We start from the raw sequence: 20,414 nt of genomic DNA on the forward strand, positions 1-20,414 counted from the left end.
ACTATAGTCCCGTGCACATTTACTTGGGAGTATGTCTAATTGAACTCACTATGATTTGCTTCTGAGTAAACATGCACAGGACTGGGTCTGCCTGTAATTCCCTTGCCAACCTAAATGATTCCAGTTTTTTTTATCATCGTTGTTCATTCCCACCAAGAGAAAACCAGACCATTTTTTCCCTCCTGCTTGCTGGAGGCAAAGTCCTTTTCTCTCTATGGTCCAGTGCTTAGAAATCCGGTCCAGGTTTTCCACTAAACCAATCCCTTTTTGTGTCATTTGGATTCACCTTTTCAAGCTTTTCTCTGCTGCCACAAGGGTTAGAAATTCATTTTGTTTAAAAAATGAATCCGAGATGCTCACATAATACACTTTGTCCTCCAAAGATCTGGGCTAAGTCATGGTTATGTAGTCTTGGGGAATCAATTCTTCTATGCTAGTATTTCCCAGAATAAATACCAGGTTTGCTAAAGGAAGATGCAACACATCTGTAGTATAATCTGGAGAAGGAACCATTACCTGGAAGCCCCAGCAAATCCAACTACTGCTTTGGCCAAGGAGGGAGCTATTGTGACATGTGCCACCAGTTTCAACTTACCCTTTTCCTTCCAAGATGTAGTCGGTGGCAGTTTCCAGGGGAAATTCACCAGTGGAATCCAGATGTTACTTCTGTAGCCTTGTGAGGTTTCTGCTAAGTGAACACTGTTGCAGCGTCTTCTGTAGTGGGAAGAAGGGACAGGAGCTTTATTGACAATCTACCCTGATCCTCAAAGGCTTTCCTATTTTGCAGATCGACAAGCAGAGTGCATTGATGATTAAGGCCAATGTGAGTAAATATGCCACAGCCTTTGAAGGGAATAAGTTATTGGCAGTACATGTTGGCTGTGTGGTATCACTTTGCAGGCTATTGCAGTGGCTCAGCCAAGCAGATCACTCCTTAGAGATGACAGTGGTCCACTCAAGAGAGGAGCAGGAGTGTTTTGTCAACCCTGGATTGCAAAACATAAGGCCTCTCTAACCCTTGTCACACGCCCATTCTCGGAATAATTCCTCCCTCCTCTCTGTCTCTTTCCCACCCCCTCAACATGCCTCTCTCCAGCTTCCAGAATTCTTTTTGGCTTTTGGGACAGTCTCTTCACACACATCCCTCAATCTCCCTTATGGGAGTTGCATGTTTATGGTGGGTGGAACCAGAGGTCTTCAAGGTCTTCTGCTGGTGCAATGGGGATTTTTGTCCCTCTCATGCCCCTCTCCAATTAGCTGGTGTGTGTGTGTGTCGGGGGGGGGGGAGGGACACGACGACCCAGAAGAGCATGTGAGGGGTGGGGAGAGGGGAGATCATTTTGTCTAGACAGTCTCATGAGTACTATGTTGAATTCCTCCCAGAGGCAAAAGTGGGCAGAACAATAGATGGGGCTCTTGCCTTTGTAGGGTAGGCTAAATTCTGGGCCTGCAAAAGTCAGAGGTCTCTACATCTGGGCAAGCAAGAGGCAAATGGTTCAAAAGCACATCCCAGTTAGACCAAAAGCACTCAAGGGGGGCTTAGAGGAGGACGAGCTAGAGAGGCCTGGCGGACTAGTTGGCCCCTAAGCCTGAGGGTCCCCACCGTCCTAGGGGCGGGCTGCCTCTACAGATGCATAATGCATGACCTCCACCTTTCACTTGTCACAGCTGTTACCACTCAAGTTACTCAAAGAATGTTGTTACAAAAGAACATGTTGGATGGAGTTCAATGTTGTGTTCTTCCAGTCTTTCCATCTGCACAAACATCTCTGCTTGCCAGATAGAATGATCCTATCTCTCTGCTCCCCCCGTGTGTTCTCCCCCCAGAACCAATGTTGTGGGGAATGCCTGGGAAAGAAAAGAGGGGGAAGGGAAAGCCCCGTTTCCCAAGTGGAAGTCCTTGTGCAAGGCATCCACTGGTGGGGCTCATTAGGAGAATCTTGCCCAATGTTTTTAAGAATGACGCCGAAGGACTGGGTGAGTTTGTGTCCTCCTTGGTTTTTAAACAAATATTTGGATTTCTCAACACTTCTACATTCATTTCTCAAACTTAGTATCCTTCTGTTGATTGGTTTCTGCCCTTGCCTGCTGAACTTGAGCTTCTACTGAAGGGCCAAGCTGCTCTTCTGCCAAGTCCATGTTTTTGAACAACCCTCTAAACAAGTCTTCCAGCAATGTAAAGCAGATGGATTAAATGAACATTTTGATTATTTATTTAAGGCATTTATATAACACTTAATCATTAGCATTTCTAAGCAGTGTACATAAACCATGTGGAGAATAAAGCATCAGAAATTCATCACAAAATCAAACCAAAAGCTGAAAACAAGCAAATATGCACATTAATTTTTTCCTTCACCAAATACCTTCAATGCCAGGAACAGCATTCCATAGTGTTGCTTAAGCTGGGTTGTTTTTGCAGATCATTATCCCACTGTTTACTCAAGGGCTTTTAAGAGGGCTCTTGGGGTGCATAAATGTTCATTAACACTTTATTCATCCTTGAGGGGATGTGGGTGCCACTGGGGTCTAAACCACTGAGCCTCTTGGACCTGCTGATTGGAAGGTTGGCAGTTCAAATTCACATGATGGGGTGAGATCCCATTGCTTTGTTCCAGCTTCTGCCAACCTAGCAGTTCAAAAGCATACTAGTGCAAGCAGATAAATAGGTACCACTGTGGAGGGAAGGTAAACAACGTTTCCTTGCGCTCTGTCTTCTGTCAAGGTGTTCCATTGTACCAGAAGTGGTTTAGTCATACTGGCCACATGACCCGGAAAGCTGTCTGTGAACAAACGCTGACTCCCTTGGCCTGAAGCAAGATGAGCGCCACACCCCATAGTCACTTTTGACTGGACTTAACCATCCAGGGGTCCTTTACCTTTATGCTTTTCATTAATCCTGGAATACAATACTAGTTTTCCATAAGCCACACCTTTGCTTAGCCTTTCCTTAACCTTTCCAACCAAGTATCAAACACTTGATGCAGCTTCCTCAGTGCAATTTGAATTATCAAACATGGATCAGAGTGTAAAGTTTAAAATGATTAACTGGTGGGGCAAGTTTTAATTAGCAGAATGTGAGTTGAGAGCACGGGGGGGGGGGGGTTGGGAAGGGGAGCACAGACATTATGCTATTTTGGTTCTGGTGTCTTAGCTCAACTTATAAAGAAAAAATAAGAGTCTCTTGGCTAACAAATTTATTATGGTATGATTTATTATGGTAATAAAACAGCCCGGATTGCAACCAGACCAGAGCATAGGTGGTGGAAATCTTGTTCTGAGACTGACTGAACACTGGTTAGAGCTCGTAATTGCACCATCATGTGACAGTGAGGATAGCAAAGAAGACATACTTTGTTGCATCCTTGAGGGTGCTCTGGAGGTGATTGTCCCTGGAAGACACGCCAGTGGACCCTTGAAGGCGCACTATGACGCATATTTGTGTAAGAATTTGAAGGTACAATGGTTCACCTTTGGAGCAATCTTGACACCATGGCTTTGGCAGTTGATAGCAAGGCATGCAATATCACATCTTTCCTTGTTATGTAGGATTGGTTTATGTGACCTGATATCATCAGAAGATGCTTGCAGTAAATGTGCTCTACTATTTGCTCTCCTGATGACTGTCCCTCCTGGCTAATTGAATGTAGCCAGCAGGGTATGGTCAGTTCACCCTGGAGGGAGGTGATCCAGCTATGTGAATCTATCAGTCTGATCTACTGACTGGTGATTTATTTTGTCTTTGTTCTATGACTGTAATTTTATTGTTGATCTGATACTGTTCACTGCCATGACAATTTATTTTCTTAATCTTGAGGGTGCATAGAATGATTTTATTTTTTTGCAAATAAAAATACATAAATAAATGTAAGCTTGTTCCATGATCTGCACGTTAGCCTCCTGGTTGTTTTTTGCTGCAGCGAACTCACATGGCTACCCCTCTGGAAATGTAAAGGGTGGGGGACATAAACGATAACCTTTCCTTCTCGCAATCTTTGTTTATTCAATTGTTACCTCTCTCATGCTTCCATCAATATCTCAAAAACATCTGTATTGAGGTTTTTTTTGGTAATATGCACATTTATTTAAATTCGATCAATTAATTAACTGATCGGGTAAAGGTCTGATTATTGTAATGAACTAACAGTTCTCTAACTGGCTGACAGCCCTAATTATAAGTCTTAAAACACTGGAAGGTATTGATGTGGCACAGTGGCCTGCCTTAGAAATGTGGAGACTGAAAGGGTGCTGGTAAGAGATCCAGAGGTGGCTACTACACAGCAACAGTCTGGAAATTTGGGGAGAGAACATTCAGGTAGGAAATGAGCAAATGAGCAAATGCACCACGTGAGATATGGTCTTATGAGACTAGAGCAATTCTTGCATAAGGGTGAAGGGCCAAACAGAAAGGGGGTGTCAGAGAAAAGGCGTGAATCTAATAGCCAAGATTGTCTTATGAACCTATGGAAGACCTGATGAGCCAGTGTGGTGTAGTGGTTGAGAGCGGTAGTCTTGTAATCTGGGGAACCGGGTTCGTGTCTCCGCTCCTCCACATGCAGCTGCTGGGTGACCTTGGGCCAGTCACACTTCCTTGAAGTCTCTCAGCCCCACTCACCTCACAGAGTGTTTGTTGTGGGGGAGGAAGGGAAAGGAGAATGTGAGCCGCTTTGAGACTCCTTAAAGGGAGTGAAAGGCGGGATATCAAATCCAAACTCTTCTTCTTCTTCTTCTATTTTCACGTTCTTAATCTGAATGTTCGTTATGTGTGAACATTGCCTCCATTCTTATTTCCTTGGTGTTAACACCAGGGGCTGGATTCAATTAAGTCCCCGTGCAAGCAGAATGAGTTCCACAAGTGCAAGGGAACTCCTCCTCCCACCCATGCCCCCCGCCCCACCAATCTGCTCTGGAAGGTGGGTGGAAATCCAAGCAGAGGAAAGAGGAATGGTAATTTCCGTTTCACTCATGGAAGCTGTTCCATGCATGCAATGATGCAATGATTAAGCTGGCTACAACATCAGATTTTCATAGTTGCTGAACCAAATATAAAAGTGTCATAATTACATAATCCCCACCTGGAAAAAAAGGGAACTTGTGGACAGGAGGAGGAGGAAGATGGTGAATCTCTACTTTCTCATCTGAGGCCAAAGGAGTTGGTCAAATATAGCCAGGGGGACCCGCCATGTGTGACTTCAGTAACAGAATCAACTAGGACAGAAAGCAAAGATCTGCTACTGTAATTAACTAAGATTAACCACCTGAAGAAATATATTACAGTGTATCACAGCCTTGCTCTTTGCCATTGCTGAGACCTGGCCAGTATAATTGTGACTTGAAAAGCTTGATTGTTGGCTACCAGGGGTGCCAACTTGAATAAAATATTGGGGGAACTCAGGTAAGCCCCACCCGCGTAATCAATCACAAGATATAGCATGCATGCACTATTTGAATTGCCATGCCCATTAACGGGGGGGGGGGGAGAGAAAGCCCCAAATAATAATCTAAAAAGTTTTAAAACATTCTAAGAAGAGCTAAAAACTTGATCTCAACCAGTGACCTCAAGGTTGCCAGGAACAGTGTCTTTCAGCCATCAAATGCCTGAATAAACAGTAATGTTTTTAAATTCCTCCTGAAAGTTAATACATGCACACCCCACTAGGGAGAACATTCTACAAATGGGGAACTGCCACTGAAAAGTGAGTCATAGCCAACCAGGGCAGCCTCCAATGGCAGTGCCACCAACAAGGCCTCACCCGCTGATCACAGGGTTCGAGGTGATTCATACTGGGGAAAACACTCCTACCAGTCTTGAGTGCTCATGAAGTGGATGGAGGCAGAGGAGAGGGCCAAAACTACAGGCAAAAGTGATTGTATTCCCAGTTGGGGTTTCTCTTGCATTGTGGTGCAGAAAGCTGTACAGGGTATAAGTTACGTAGCAGGAACTCTCGGATATAGATGGAGCTGTTTATGTTGGGTGGGTGACTGCCTCCCTATGAGCACGTAGAATCCCTCCGGGACTGGAAAAGCAATTCCTCTTTGGATGGAGACCCAGGGGGTGTGCTGAAATGATGGAGTATTGAGTTTTTAATTGAGTATTCAGTTAACCAGTTAATCGGTGGTGGTGGCAACAACAGCAACTTGAACCAATTTCCGGAGAGGCAGGCATATTGGTCTGTTGCAAAAAAATAAAATAAAAAAGCATTCTGGTGACACCTAAAAGACTAACAGTTTTATTATGGCACAAGCTTTAATGGACGAGAGTCCACTTCATCAGATGCATCTGATGTACTGGACTCTAGTCCACTAAATTGCATGTCATCATAAAACTGTTATTTGTTCAGGGCGGATTTCAGCATGGCGCTATGGCAATCGTTCTGTTAGTGCAAATATGTTAGCTTGCCAGAAGGTTCAATCCTCCTCCCCGCTGTGTGTGGTTCTGGGGGTTCTCCCAACCCCACTCCAGAGCCAATTTGGGGGGCACGGGCAGGGCGGGACAGAGGAGAGCAAGCCTTGTTGTGTGAGCAGAAGTCCTTGTCCAAGCTTGTACTAGTTGGAGTTGTTAGTAGAATCCCACCTGAAGCAGACCCTCCAAGTGTCCCTATTTTCCAAGGACGTACCTGATCTAGAAGGATGTGGGTGGCACTGTGGTCTAAACCATAGAACCTAGGGCTTGCTGATTGGAAGGTCGGCGCCTCGAATCCCCATAATGGGGTGAACTCCCGTTGCTCAATCCCTGCTCCTGCCCACCTAGCAGTTCGAAAGCACGTCAAAATGCAAGTAGATAAATAGGTACCGCTCCGGTGGGAAGGTAAATGGCATTTCCGTGCGCTGCTCTGGTTCGCCATAAGTGGCTTAGTCATGCTGCCCACATGACCCGGAAGCTGTCTGCAGACAAACACCAGCTCCCTCAGCCAGTAAAGCGAGATGAGCGCCACAACCCCAGAGTCGTTTGCGACTAGACTTAACAGTCAGGGGTCCCTTTACCTTTACCTTACCTGATTTAGAGAAGCCAACAGAATTTCTGATTTGATCCCAGAATGTCCCACTTTTCCTTAGGATGCCCCTATTTTCATTGGAGAAATATTGGAGGGTATGGTGTTATCCAAACCCCGAGCCATCTGAAGGCAATCCTGTAAAGAGAAGGGTTTTATTAAAAAATGTTTAATGTTTTATTATGTTTTTATATATGTTGGAAGCTGCCAAGAGTGGCTGTGGCAACTCAGTAAGTTGTGTGAGGTATAAATAGTAAAATTATCATTATGGAATGGGACGTCACCATTTTCATAGAAAAAATGTTGGAGGGTATGCTGAAGGTGCCACAAAATACTCTTTGTTGAGTTTGAACCAATTGACAGTGGTCATGGGAGCAGTAACTCAGCTCTATGGAGGGACTTTGCACACACCCCTCTTAAGAGTTGAGGGTGTCTTATCTGTTTTGAATCGGCACTATGAATATGGCTGGAGAACTGCATTTATGAGAATATTATGCCAATGCCCTGCATTCTGTCTATTGCTGTTTGACTTGTACTGCTGTTCTGCTAGTTTATAAGTCTGTCTGTAGCAGCTTATTTAGAGGACAGATTTGCTTGAAAGAGGTCAGGTGCATAAAAGCTAAAGTAAAAGCATTCAGCCCAAAACTACATTCTCTAACGCACTGTTCCAAGAGTGGTTTTCAGTAAGGCTGATCACATATTTACATATTGCCGGTGACTGATGGACTTATCACACAATTATACATTAACAAGGTCCTTTAACAAGGAAATAGGTTTGGCATAACCAACTGATCAGGACCTTTATGTCCAGATGGGTCCAGGGAACAGATATTTCTTTCTAGAAGAATGATCAGGTACTATAACTCCAATTCCAGTTTTGCTTTGTATGTGGTATTTAACAGCTTGTACCGAGATGCTGTAAGCCTATGTGCACTTACTTTGAAGTAATTTTCACTGAAATTAACAATGTTTGCTTCAAAGTAATCATGGATAGGATCAAGATGACTAGTCAAGAACTAGGTAACCCTCTGTGCACCATTAATTTATGACACATAAGCCACTTTACCTCCCCCCCCCTTCTTTCTAAATAAAGCTTAATTTTGTTTAACATGGTTTTTTCCTATCCTACAGAAACACTGATACCCACAAAAGCGGTTGGGAACTACAGTATGTTAGTTCTGAGCATAAATGGGGGGTTTAACAGTATAGTTGGGATTCCACAAGAGCTGAACATGAGAGTCTGCATAACTCTTCATCACATTTACTCTTGACTGTTGTTGGAACCCCAGGATGCCTTTTCCATCTGGTTTTTAATGGTTAAGAATGGACAAAATGGTTATCTGGTGTGAAAAGGCACCATGGAGAAGTCCTGTGAATTTGCATGTGACGCACAAAGAGCAGACTCTGGTACCTTAAGCTGGGCTTCCTCCTCCTCCTCCTCCTCCTCCTCCTCCTGTGGTCATCTTCTGTTGCAAACCTGCGCTGGAATGCACAAGCCTCTCCCTGAATCTCACCCAAGCACTTCATCAATGATAACGAACCCTCTAAAAATCGATGATAAAATGGGCACACTGACCCTCCACCTGCCTCAGCAAAAATGTAGGCTTTGCAACATTCCTTATTAGAATGCAAACTGAGCAATTCACTTGTTCCCGCTCCCTCCCCAACACATGCATAAAAATGCTTATTTCTTAAAAAATAATAATCCATTAATAGGCTTACAATGACAGAGTGACCCAGATACCTCTTCACCCTCCAATTCAGGATACAGCACACTTTTTGAGTCCACAGGGAGGATCATCAATAAGCAGGGCTACTCTGCTGCAGCCAGGGCACGTGCACGAGTCACTGCTTTATGCCAGATGCTCCTCCTGGCAGTGACCTCGTCCCTGGCCCCACTTCACCATCTCTAAAAGAAAAAGTGCCTGAGCAGACAAGCAGTCCTATCTGGAGCACACTAAACTGCACACCAATCAGCAGTCCCCAGTATCTAGAAGGAGGCTGCCATTTTGCCACATAGCAGCTGACAGGTTTGTGAGTTACCAGACACACTTTACTATATGTGTGTGTGTGCACATGCTTCCTTCTGTGTTTTGGGAGAGGGGTTATTTTTAGAATGAGAACACAGAATGTATAGTTTACAACTCTGCATGTATAAATTCTCTCTCTCTCTCTCTCTCTCTCTCTCTCTCTCTCTCTCTCTCACCCTCTCCTTCCTTGGAACAGAGAAGTGACAAAGTGAGAGCAACACATTGGACAGAACTGGCCAAAGTGGAAGCTCAAGTCCAAAGCATGGATTGAATAAGACCCTTTGTAGTTTCCAGAGAAATGTGGGGTGTGTGACTTGGAACAGAAGGACATGCCTCATTTCCCCCTTACCTCTGCTAATGTCTGAGGATCCCTTGAGTTGAAGCTGGCTAGGCAGGGTGCGGGAAGGAGAGATGTCCCCTGTCCCTTAAGTGCTGAGAAGCTAGGGGTTAAAAGTTAGGAATTTTAGGGAGTTCTGAGGTTGGTTTTGATCTTTTGTTCCACCCAGACCTCAGTATTCCTTCCTGCCTTGTCCTCATTCCTGTCTTCCTCCGGAGTGGTCAATCAGGATTGACCTTTGTTTCACCCCCCCCACACACACACCAACATCCTGAAGCAAATTAGCCACTGTATTAATTTCACAGGCAAAGATCTTCAAATGCCTAATCAAGCCAGGTGCTTTGAAGTGCTGCAGTTGAGGTTAGCTGGTGAGGCTCCATGAAGTTCATGCCATTCAGGGGGCTGGACAGAAATGAACCTGTTCAGGTGTTTAAAGAATCTCTTAGTGGACCACAAGCTTAGCGTGAGTCAACAGTGTGATGCAGCAGCAAAAAAACCACTAATGCTATTCTAGACTGCATCAAAAGAATTATAGTGTCCAGATCAAGGGAAGTACTGAGCCTACAGCTTGCTGATCAGAAGGTCAGTGGTTCGAATCCCCGCAACGGGGTGAGCTCCCGTTGCTCGGTCCTTGCTCCTGCCAACCTAGCAGTTTGAAAGCACATCAAAGTGCAAGTGGATAAATAGGTACTGCTCTGGCAGGAAGGTAAACGGCGTTTCCGTGCACTGCTCTGGTTTTGCCAGAAGCGGCTTAGTCATGCTGGCCACATGACCTGGAAAACCTGTCTGTGGACAAACATCGTCTCCCTCGACCTGTAAAGCGAGATGAGTGCCGCATCCCCAGAGTCATTCGCAACTGGACTTAACTGCCAGGGGTCTGCCTTAGTCAGACCACACTTGGAATACTGTGTCCAATTCTGGGCACCACAATTTAAGAAGGATGTTAACAAGCTGGAACATGTGCAGAGGAGGGCAACCAAGATTATCAAGGGTCCGGAAACTAAGTCTTGTGAGGAGTGCTTGAAGGAGCTGGGTATGTTTAGCCTGGAAAAGAGGAGACCGAGAGGAGATATGATAGCCATCTTCAAATATCTTAAGGATGGATGAGGGAGCATGCTTGTTTTTTCCTGCTCTGGAAGGTAGGACTTGAACCTATGGCTTCAAGCTACAAGAAATGAGGTTCTGACTAAACATTTGGAAAAACTTTCTGACAGTAAGAGGTGGTGGACTCTCCTTCCTTGGAGGTTTTTAAGCAGAGGTTGGGTGGCCATCTGCCATGGATGCTTTAGCTGAGATTCCTGCATTGCAGGGGGTTGAACTAGATGGCCTTTGGGGTCCCTTCCATCTCTTAAGAGTCTATGGTTCTATGTGAGGGGGCACACAAACCACATATAGGAGGTGCCTGAGCCTGGGAGCTCTGCCCCTAGTATCCCTGTGTAGACGACGACTCCTACTACCACTACTACTAGTATTATACTACTAAAATGATGCAGAGTTGTTAGTGAACACAAGGCTCACATATGTGATACATGTATTAGGGTCTTCTAATAGCTATCACTGTAGCTCATGACAGAACAGAACTGGGTAACCTGAAGGTTGGGGAAATAAAGCACATAAATCTGGCTATGATAAAAAGGCCAGGAAAATTGAGTCTGGTCTCCAATAAACTCCTGCATAATGCTACTAAGGACAAATTGATAGTGGCACCTGGCAAGATAACTGAGCCAGTGGAATAATCCAGGTCATACGTTGTGCAGACAGAGAATGGACAGTTAGCTCATACCTGTCAGCACATTCTCTTTCTGCGGAAGAGTGTGGCATCTGTTATTTCCCCCATTACTTTCATTTGAATCACATATTCAATTTAATCGTCTTTTTTTTGGTGTGTGTTCTGATTTGTTTAAAGTGCTTTGAGATGTTCTTTCCCCCCCCATTTTCTAAACAAGCTAGCCCTATGTTCATATTGTTCACGGAGAACACGCCTACCATAGAAATGCAACTTCCATGTTTAAGGACAGTACAATACTCTGTATTTTTCCACTCTGTTACATCCAAGCAGGCTCACCGCATGGCCTACCAGTTTCTCCTTTACTGCTGTGAATTGCTGGGGGAGTAAAAGCCTTGTGTGCTGTTGCTGCTGCTGAGCTCAGTAAGAACAAACAGAGACAGGGAACAAAGGGAAGAAAAATAGTGATAACTTGAAATTTGGGGTAGACAGACACCAGTAGGGTGGAGAAACAGAGAAGTGGAGGTGACAGAGAAAGTGCAAAATGGGAGGACAGACCAAAAGAGAGAAAAGGGAAAGGTAAGAGATATGGGGGTGCAACGTTATGATGGTGATGCAGGGAGAGTGCTATGGGGTGCAGATGAAAAGAAGGGTTCAGAAGAACCTATGCCTGGGATAACAGAAGGAATAGAGAGACCTCTAACAGCACAAAGAGAGAAAATAGTACTTGGGTGTGTGCAGAGGAGAAAAAAGAGGGCAGCAGAGACCTGGTGCCAAAAAGAACAGGGCAAAAATAAATACAGTGGTACCTCGGGTTACATACACTTCAGGTTACATACGCTTCAGGTTACAGACTCCGTTAACCCAGAAATAGTGCTTCAGGTTAAGAACTTTGCTTCAGGATGAGAACAGAAATTTTGCTCTGGCGGCGCGGCAGCAAGCAGGAGGCCCCATTAGCTAAAGTGGTGCTTCAGGTTAAGAACAGTTTCAGGTTAAGTACGGAACTCCGGAACGAATTAAGTACTTAACCCAAGGTACCACTGTAATATGCTATGAGGTACAGAAAGAAATGGGCTTGGCAGTGGTGGTGGGGAGACAGAGAATAGGTTAAAAAGTAAACATTAAAAATGTAGCAAAAATAATTCCCGGCAATTACTGTGGTGATGTGGGCCCCTTGCGTTAATCAGGAAATGTCAATGTCTCCCTCGGAGTGATCTGGATTGTATGCACCTGTTGTAGGCAGACACAGCAGGCAGGAGTCAGCAGCTCCTCCCCTTCCTTTTCAGGGCTGGAAACTTTGTGCTGCTCCTTTGCCACCCTCTTGATAAAGGGAACGAGAGGAGGAGTCCTGCCCCGAAGAGGGAGAGGAAAGGCTGACTGGCAGGCACCCCACTGCAAGTAGAGCCCCACATCCCCTGGCTTCATGGGGGATTGTGAGCACTCCCAGAGTGAACCGCTTGCCCGAACGTTGTCTCTCCTGATCTTCCAGAATGTGCTCACAGCAGCAGGAAGCTTGTCTTTGCTTTACTAGACCAAAAAATAAAAAAATCTGCTCGGCAAATTGCAAAAGAAGGCTCATTGATTTCAACAGGAAAATGAAGCACGTGCTCAGCATCAGTCTCCCTTTGAAGATGTGAAAGTGCTTGACTTTGGTTGGATTGCATCCTCACTCTGTTTCTTGACCCTTCTTTTGTATTGGTGTGCAGTGCAAGATGAAACTGTTTTGTTTTTCCTTAAAGAACATATTGCAGCTATTTTTTTCACTTCTTAGGTACAGTGTAAGCTTGTGCTTATTTTAAATCTTCTGTTGCCTTTTGTTCATTGCATACAGTTAACATCCTTAATTCTTATGAAAAATGCACCAGTTATTGAGATCAAGGTGTTTGTGGTTGATTCTCTGTTTTAAACTCACCTGTAAAATCTGTCCTTTCCAAAAGATGTTTCCTTATTTAAGGAAGATGTTCGGCTTAGGCAAAAACCTCTGAACTAAAACAAACACATCTCATGTAACTAAAACTGTTTCTCATCCTACCAGTTTCTAGACCTACTCTACAGAGGATGGTCCTCAATTCTGAAGGGCTGTCAGGCGAAGGCCCTCTGAGTGGTCCTGTCCAAATCTGGTTTGGAGCTAGAGGGAGAGTATCAGGGAGGGACTTGACACTGCCCAACCACAGCGAACACCTGAACAGCAGACTGAACAGCCACATAAAGGCCATGGCCTTCCCCCACGATGGTGAGATTTATTGTTTTTCTACTTAAACTGTAAGAATTATTTATAAATTTGAATCAATGCCTATAAATGACCAAATGTAAATTTGATGCAAACCTTTGTCCTCCTTTGCCCTCTTTTTTGGCATGGCATACACAGCCCTGCACATCAGCATTTGAGCTTGGCCACATGGCTACTGACGTCTCTGTTGGTTTTAAGGAAATAATTGGTTTTCTATAGGCTTCTTTGAAACTCCTCAGAAAGGTGGCAGCCCCACCTTGTGAGAAAGACAGCCTTCGCTTCCACTGATGGCAAAGCTTCCTTTTCTAAAAGGGATGGCTAACACAGGTATCGCTGATGTCAACTTTGAATCCCTCCCCACTCTACAATAATCATGTTATTTTCAAGATTTGAAGGGAGGGCTCCTATTTAATTTTGGAATGGGTGATATCCTGTATGCAAGTTCATCTTGCTCTCTAAAAGTAGCAAACATCAACCACCCCAGCCCCTGTGCTCCACTCTGAAGAAGCTTTTTTCCTTATTCTTTCTTTCTTTCTTTCTTTCTTTCTTTCTTTCTTTCTTTCTTTCTTTCTTGGATGTGCACTTTATGACCTACTTTTATTTTAGGATGGAGGCAAACAGGCTCCCCCCTCAGCAAGCTCTCCTGCATGCCCCAAGGGCCTTGTCTCCCTCCATGTTGTCAGAACCCACATAGGAAGCTGCCTTACACCATGTCAGGCTATTTGCCCATCTAGTCCAGTATTCCCTCCGAATGGCAGCAGTTCTCCAGAGTCTCAAGCACAAGTCTTTCAAATTATCATTTGTATTTAGCTAAAGATAACCAAGGCAGACAAATAAGCATCTGAGTTGCTGGATTCTTAGGACTTTTTTGGGCAGGGTGGGGTGTTGCATGTAAGGTACACAGCATTTGTTTTGTGGCTGTAAGGCATCGCCCGGAGATTAATTTCCTTCCTTTGTGGTTTCATGACAACTGACTTCCACGTCTGGTTTTCCCCACTGCCGTAACATTAAAGTGCTCACTAAAGTGTTTTTGTTATAAGTGAGCATTTCCACAGCATGAATTAAACAATTAAAACCAAGTCCTTTGAGGGCAGGATGGATCCAGCAATAATATATCAATTTTTAAGAAAAAGATATGCTTGGAATGAACTGGTTTGGTTTAGCAAAATTCACTGAATTAGCTCAAAATCTCTGAACTACACCTGAAAATAGTCCCCATAATTGCCCAGTGCACAGAGCATGAATTAAGTTCACTGAATTATTTCTAGTTCATCATCAAGTTCATTCTCTTGCATGTGTTTTTGACTTTGGGGGGCCTTTAAGCTTAAAGATAGGAATTGGTAGGGGAAATAAACCAAACAATTCACATTCTGCTGTGTGTGCGTGCCTTGATGCTTCCTTAGTCTTAACTATAGACCTTAAATATAGTTTATACTTCAGCACAGAAGCTTGCAACATTCTGAAGTCTGGGTGCAGGGAGAGATGCGAAGAATCATTTGAAACAATTTGAATTGAACTGCGAACTGAATGTGAACTGAACCAGTTTATTTTATAAAGGAACAAAAGTGAACTGGAATTAGTTCCTTTTGGGACATGTCAACCTAGAACTAGAACTAGTTCCTTTTTAAAATGAACTTCCCCAGTTCTGCAATGGCTGCACGAGGCTCGAGACCAAGCAAAAAGGGTAGGGGAGAAAGAGAACACTTCCCTTCTCATCTGTCCCACATGCCGTGATGGGAGTGGTTGTGCACCTTTATAGATCAGTAATGTGAGAAACCACATGGCGAATAATGGACTATGATTCACTTTAAGAGACATATTAGGGAAACACATTCGCCCTTAGTAGCTTATCATGTATTTTTCTCTCCAGTACTCTCAAATATACCGTTGTGAGCTCAGCTGGCTTGATCACTGTGAATGAGTGGTCAAGTCCTTGATAAAGGAATGTTAATGTTCTTTAATGATTGTGGATGGTCTCCTGAATAAGCAATTCCATTTCACAGGTGGGGTATGAGATGAGCTTTCTCTGCACCTCTCCACAGGCAGTGGTGCAGCTTCCCACTGTTTCTCTGGATCTGCTGCCTATTTTTAGGCGTTTGCTTGCTTCCAGTAGGTGCTGCTAATATTATTTGCAGATAAAACAAATATTACAAAGACAGCAGAAATTGCCTTTATTCTCTCATCCAAATCTGTCGTGCTGCACCTGAAACCTCTTTCCGCCTTATGCTGAATCCGACCAGGGTTTCAAGCAGGAGTCTTCCCTAGCCCTACCTAGAGATGGCGAGGATCAAACCTGAGACCTTCAGAATTTAAAAGCATACCATTTATGATTCAGCTAATACCTGCAGTGGATTTGAATTGATTTTATATGTGTGCTGTTGTTATTTTCCAGCTATTTATATGGAAAGGCCTACTTATCTTTTTATTTTAAAGGTTGTTTTAACTGTTTTTATATATGTAACTGTTTTATATATATATACACCGATTATATTGTAAATCGCTTCAGGATGCGTCATGGGAAGTGACTCAAAAATGAAATAAATAAATAATAGCTATGACCTTTCCTAAGCGAGGAGATTGTAATAATACAATCACATCCCTGGTCTATTTCCCTACCCCCACCCCCACCCACCGCAATATATAGTTTAGAATATTTGTGGAGTGAAAGTTCCGCTCTCAGGAGGAAAAGGAGAGGGTGATATGTCATGGTTGCTTAATGTTAACTTTCACTGGTTTCTCCCTCACGCCCACCTCCCCTGCATAGATTGAAACAGATCAGTAAAGATTAATTAGTAAAGATTTGCTTCCACCTCCTTAACTGGAATAGCAACTAACTATTAGGATATGAGAACTCACTTTACGGCTTTGCGTTTGTGTTGCACCTACAAGGTGATGATGTGGAGGTATGCAACATGACATGGGATGCTTCAGGACGGGGTGGGGTGGGGGGAGGGCTTAAGTTGCAAATGAGACATTGAGATATTGCAAATGCTTTGTTGGCAGCAGGCTTTTTTCACTGACTGAATTTCCTCTGGAGAGGGTAAATCCAGATTAGAGTGGGGGTGGCGGGGGTGGAAAACAGGCTGGTGTCTTGATGTCAATGACGTCATGTGTACACTGCAAAAACTATCAGGCATGAGGAGTACTGCTCCCACAATAAACACCTACCCAGAAGCACCCTAGGAAACCTGCAATATGACTGGGAGGCACATATTTCCTTGTCCACAGGTGTGCAGATGCATGTAGTACAGTACCTGTAAATGTTGCATTGCTCAAAGATGCAGGATGCTGGGTAGGTGACATTCCACAGAGGTGCGATGTATGTTAGATGACATTACCCAGTTTCAGAAGAATGACCCTCTCCCTTGCTATTCTTCACCAGCTATATCTATGAATATTTCCCCCTTCCAATAGACTTTTATTTCATGAGGCAGACAGTGTTCTTTATTTTTATTTTGTTTAAAAACTGCTGATCTGTCTCCTTTTTGGTAATTGTTTTATATTGTTTAACACAACTGTAATGTCATGTATGCGGCAAAGTGCCCTGAGTTATGTTTTTTTGTTTTTGTTTTACACCAGGAGGATGAGATACAAATGTTTGAATAAAACGATATGGAAAAAATTGCAAGGCTTTGCAGAAGAGTATATAGTTCAGGTATTGCCTTTTGCTTATGACTTTAATGAATTAATATCGCACACAGATGTACTGTTTGCAGAGAGCCAGAAATGCAGCCTTGCAGACCCTGCAGATTCGGGGAGGGGAGGCAAATCCACGAGAAGCAGCCTCTATTTCTTTTTAATTAAACTCTTCAATCAACCCCCCCTCTTTCCCTTTTCCCTACTCCCAAGGCTCTTCCATTAGTGTTTCCCTCCCTGCCTTACTAATGGCCTTGCAGGCCCTTCCCTGTTATAACTCTCCCTGCCGCCCCACCTCTGGGTTTTGCCACTCTCCCCTCCTACAACTGTATTTCCCAGCCCACGCTGCTCAGAGCATGATTTACGAGAAGGCAACGCCAATTCCAGTCTGGCAGGAGAGTCGGGTACCACATTGGCTGAGAGAATGGCGCCGGTGCCAGGCCAGGGGGAGCCCAGAGGGTGCAGCTTCCCAGAAAGAAGGTCAAGTGCGGAGGGCGGGGGATTGGTTGGCCAAACGCAGCAGCAGCAGTAGCAGTAGCAGCAGCAGCAGCAGCAGCAGCCACAAGCTCTGCAGCAGCAGAGAAAACTGAGCAATGGCATCAGGTCCAGCATTCCTTCCATCCCGCCCATCTGTCTGAGACAGGAGCAGAAGGGGAATCCTGCATGCAAGCAAGCAAGCAAGCAAGCAAGCAAGCAAGCAAGCAAGCAAGCAAGCAAAAAACACAACAACAAGGCGGCAGGCAAGTTCCCTTCTGTCCCGAGTGCTTGTTTCTCTCCTGAAAGGCACTCTTAACATATAGGTGGTGCCTTGCACCGTTGAGCTGCTAGGCCGTGACAGAGACACAGATTTCACAAGCTGCCCCCGTTTCTTCAGCTCCGTTCTTAATTGCTCATTCACTCCCATGGAGACACATTTATCTTAAAGCATCAGTGGAGGCAAAAGATGCAGAGGGTGACAAACAGAGACTCCTCCTCTCTTGGCAAGCATAAAGGAGACATTGCAGAGCTGAGATTTGCGTCAGGGCTCCCTCCCTGGTGCTCTCATGTAGGATGATGCTCCCTCCAGCTCAGAGAACCGAGGCCCCTGGGAATGCGCTGCACGTCTGCACAAACAGCCCACTGCAGGGCAGGAAACTGTCCATCCTTGAGACAAGGTTCTGCCACCTGTGGGCATGAGGAGGAGCTAGTGTGCCTTTCTCGGCTGAGAGCCCTTCATATTCTCTTGTTTCTCTCCTGCCTCTGGAGCTGCCCCGCTGACTCACAACACATCCATCAATTGTTTGCCACCAGAGGAAGCACAAAGGTAGGGCACAGCCAGTAGACACAGGTTCAAATCTCACCCACTCAGCCATGAAGCTCACAAGCCTCTCCGATTAGCCTTCCTCACAGGTTTGTTGTGAATACAGAATTGGGTGGGAGAGTGAGAGGACCATGTGCATCCACCCTAGACTCCTTGGAGGAAAAGTGAAATAAAAATGTAATGCTCTATAAAGCATGGAGGGTGGGGAGGATAACTCAGTGGCAGACAACTGGCTTTAAACATAGAGGGTCCCAGGTTTCATCCACATCTCCAGTTAAGGTGGGGAGATCTAAGACTTGGGGAGCTGAATGTGGTTCCCCAGGCCTCTCTAACTGACCCAGAACTCTCCCCCTTTCCCAGGACACTCCCCTTCTCCCCAGGCTGCACCCCCCTCACTGCCATGCTTCGCACACTCCTTGGGTATTTTTGCCTGGCTGGAATGTGTCCCTGAATTCCAATCATGCCTCTTGCTTGCCTAGATGAAGGATAGAGGTGTGTAGAAACTAGCTTGCTGTATGACGGTCATTCCTCCACACACTTTTGCCCCTGGCCCTGCCCACCCCTGGCATGTGGCCTCTGGAAGGTTGCTCAGAAGGGAATGCAGCTGCCCTCAGGCTGAGAAAGGTCCCTCATCCCTGAGTTAAAGGGAGCAGAGCAGGAAAAAAGCCCTGCCTGAGGCAGCTGCCAGTAAGCAGGCAGGGAGAAGCAATGGCCTGGCTCACCGTAGCCTGTTTCCTGCCTGTGTTTGAATACTAAGCTGACTAGAGATCAGGCATCTTTGAAAGCTGAAACCCATCCTGAATAGAGTTTGTTGGGATTCATGGCAGAGACCGCAAGCACGCTTAGGTCCCTCTCAGCCCAGTGGAAAGCCTGACTGGGAGCAATGAACCAGCACACCTGATCCCCAGGATTACAGAGGTCTGGACTGGATCCAAGACTCCCTCTGGAGACTCCTGCATCTTTTAAGACAGCCACTACTGTCTCCTTCACATGCAGGGCTACAGCTGCATCGCTGCTCCTCCTGGATATGGACGTCTTGCACGCCTTCCCTTTTCCCTGCTGGTGCAGGTGAGGAGTGCTACCTTCTGCAGAAAACTGCCTTCTCTCTCTCTCTCTCTCTCTCTCTCTCTCTCTCTCTCTCCCCGAAGGGCTCCCTGAACCAGGGCTATCCCTGATGGCTGAAGCCCAGGATGTCTCTCCAGGGATGCAATCCTGCTTTTTGCATTAATAATTTACACCGTGTTGTTCAGCTAATAATGGCCTTTCCTTGTGATTAGCTCACTTAATGGGCTAAAATTGGCAAGAGAACAATGGGGCTTTAATCTTCCTGGGGAGCGTGGCGGGTGGGGGAGGTGGGAGGAGAAGAAATACATTTCCTAGATCTTCTGCACTTGTGGAATATCTCACTGCCCCTGTCTCTGGCAAGAGGAGAGGGGCAAATAGGCTTGAGGGTGCCAGAGACCCCTCCTCTAAGCACATCATCCTCAGCCTGTGTGTGTTCCAAGTCCTCTGGCTGTAGGAAAATGCCCTGCAATATATTTCTCTGATTACAGGTCTGAAGCATCAAGAGCTCCTGGCTGCCCTGGTCAGGTTGTGGCATGCTTTGCCCATACCTGCCTCCCATCCTTCTCAATCAGCGTTTTGATACCGCCCTCTGTTTTCCAGAAGTGCAATATAAGAACAGTCTGCTTTTATCCTCGGTGATCCATTAGTAGTGGATGCCCCATGCACATCACGGACCAGCAGTTAGGAAGAAGAGAAGAAGAATAGTTTGGATTTGATATCCCGCTTTATCACTACCCTAAGGAGTATCAAAGCGGCTAACATTCTCCTTTCCATTCCTCCCCCACAACAAACACTCTGTGAGGTGAGTGGGGCTGAGAGACGTCAGAGAAGTGTGACTGGCCCAAGGTCACCCAGCAGCTGCATGTGGAGGAGCAGAGACACGAACCCAGTTCCCCAGATTACGAGACTACTGCTCTTAACCACTACACCACACTGGCTGCCAGAAGCAGCACGAAGGAGGAGACAAACAGAAATGGTGGCCTCCTTTCCCAAAGACCTCCTTTGGTGTATTAATCCCACTGGCAGGTGCAGGTGGCATTGGCTACTGGAACAGGGGTGGCTTTTGTTTGCGGCAACTGCCTTAAGAACCATAGGAGG

The 20,414-nt window shown here is 45.3% G+C and overlaps 1 protein-coding gene and 1 long non-coding RNA gene across 8 annotated transcripts in view; one reads left to right on the plus strand and one right to left on the minus strand.

Moving 5' to 3' along the window:
- ADGRL1 (adhesion G protein-coupled receptor L1) overlaps positions 1 to 1,144 on the minus strand; it is a 130,854-nt gene extending 129,710 nt beyond the window's left edge. For 5 of the 7 annotated variants that reach the window (XM_083717490.1, XM_083717487.1, XM_083717486.1 and 2 more), the window contains exon 1: positions 596 to 1,142. The gene's annotated coding sequence lies outside the window, so the exon portion shown is untranslated. Of the gene's footprint in view, positions 1 to 595 lie in introns of all 7 variants that reach the window. The other 2 variants (XM_083717483.1, XM_083717481.1) reach the window with 2 other exon arrangements.
- LOC310834174 overlaps positions 1 to 20,012 on the plus strand; it is a 20,658-nt gene extending 646 nt beyond the window's left edge. The window contains exons 2-4 of the long non-coding RNA XR_014559109.1: positions 13,121 to 13,318; positions 16,895 to 16,970; positions 19,805 to 20,012. This is a non-coding gene — a long non-coding RNA (uncharacterized lncRNA). The remainder of the gene's footprint in view (positions 1 to 13,120; positions 13,319 to 16,894; positions 16,971 to 19,804) is intronic.
- The last annotated feature ends 402 nt before the right edge of the window (positions 20,013 to 20,414 follow it).

The sequence above is a fragment of the Podarcis gaigeae genome (genome assembly GCF_964106915.1).
Source record: "Podarcis gaigeae genome assembly, chromosome: 2".
Taxonomy (NCBI): domain Eukaryota; kingdom Metazoa; phylum Chordata; class Lepidosauria; order Squamata; family Lacertidae; genus Podarcis; species Podarcis gaigeae.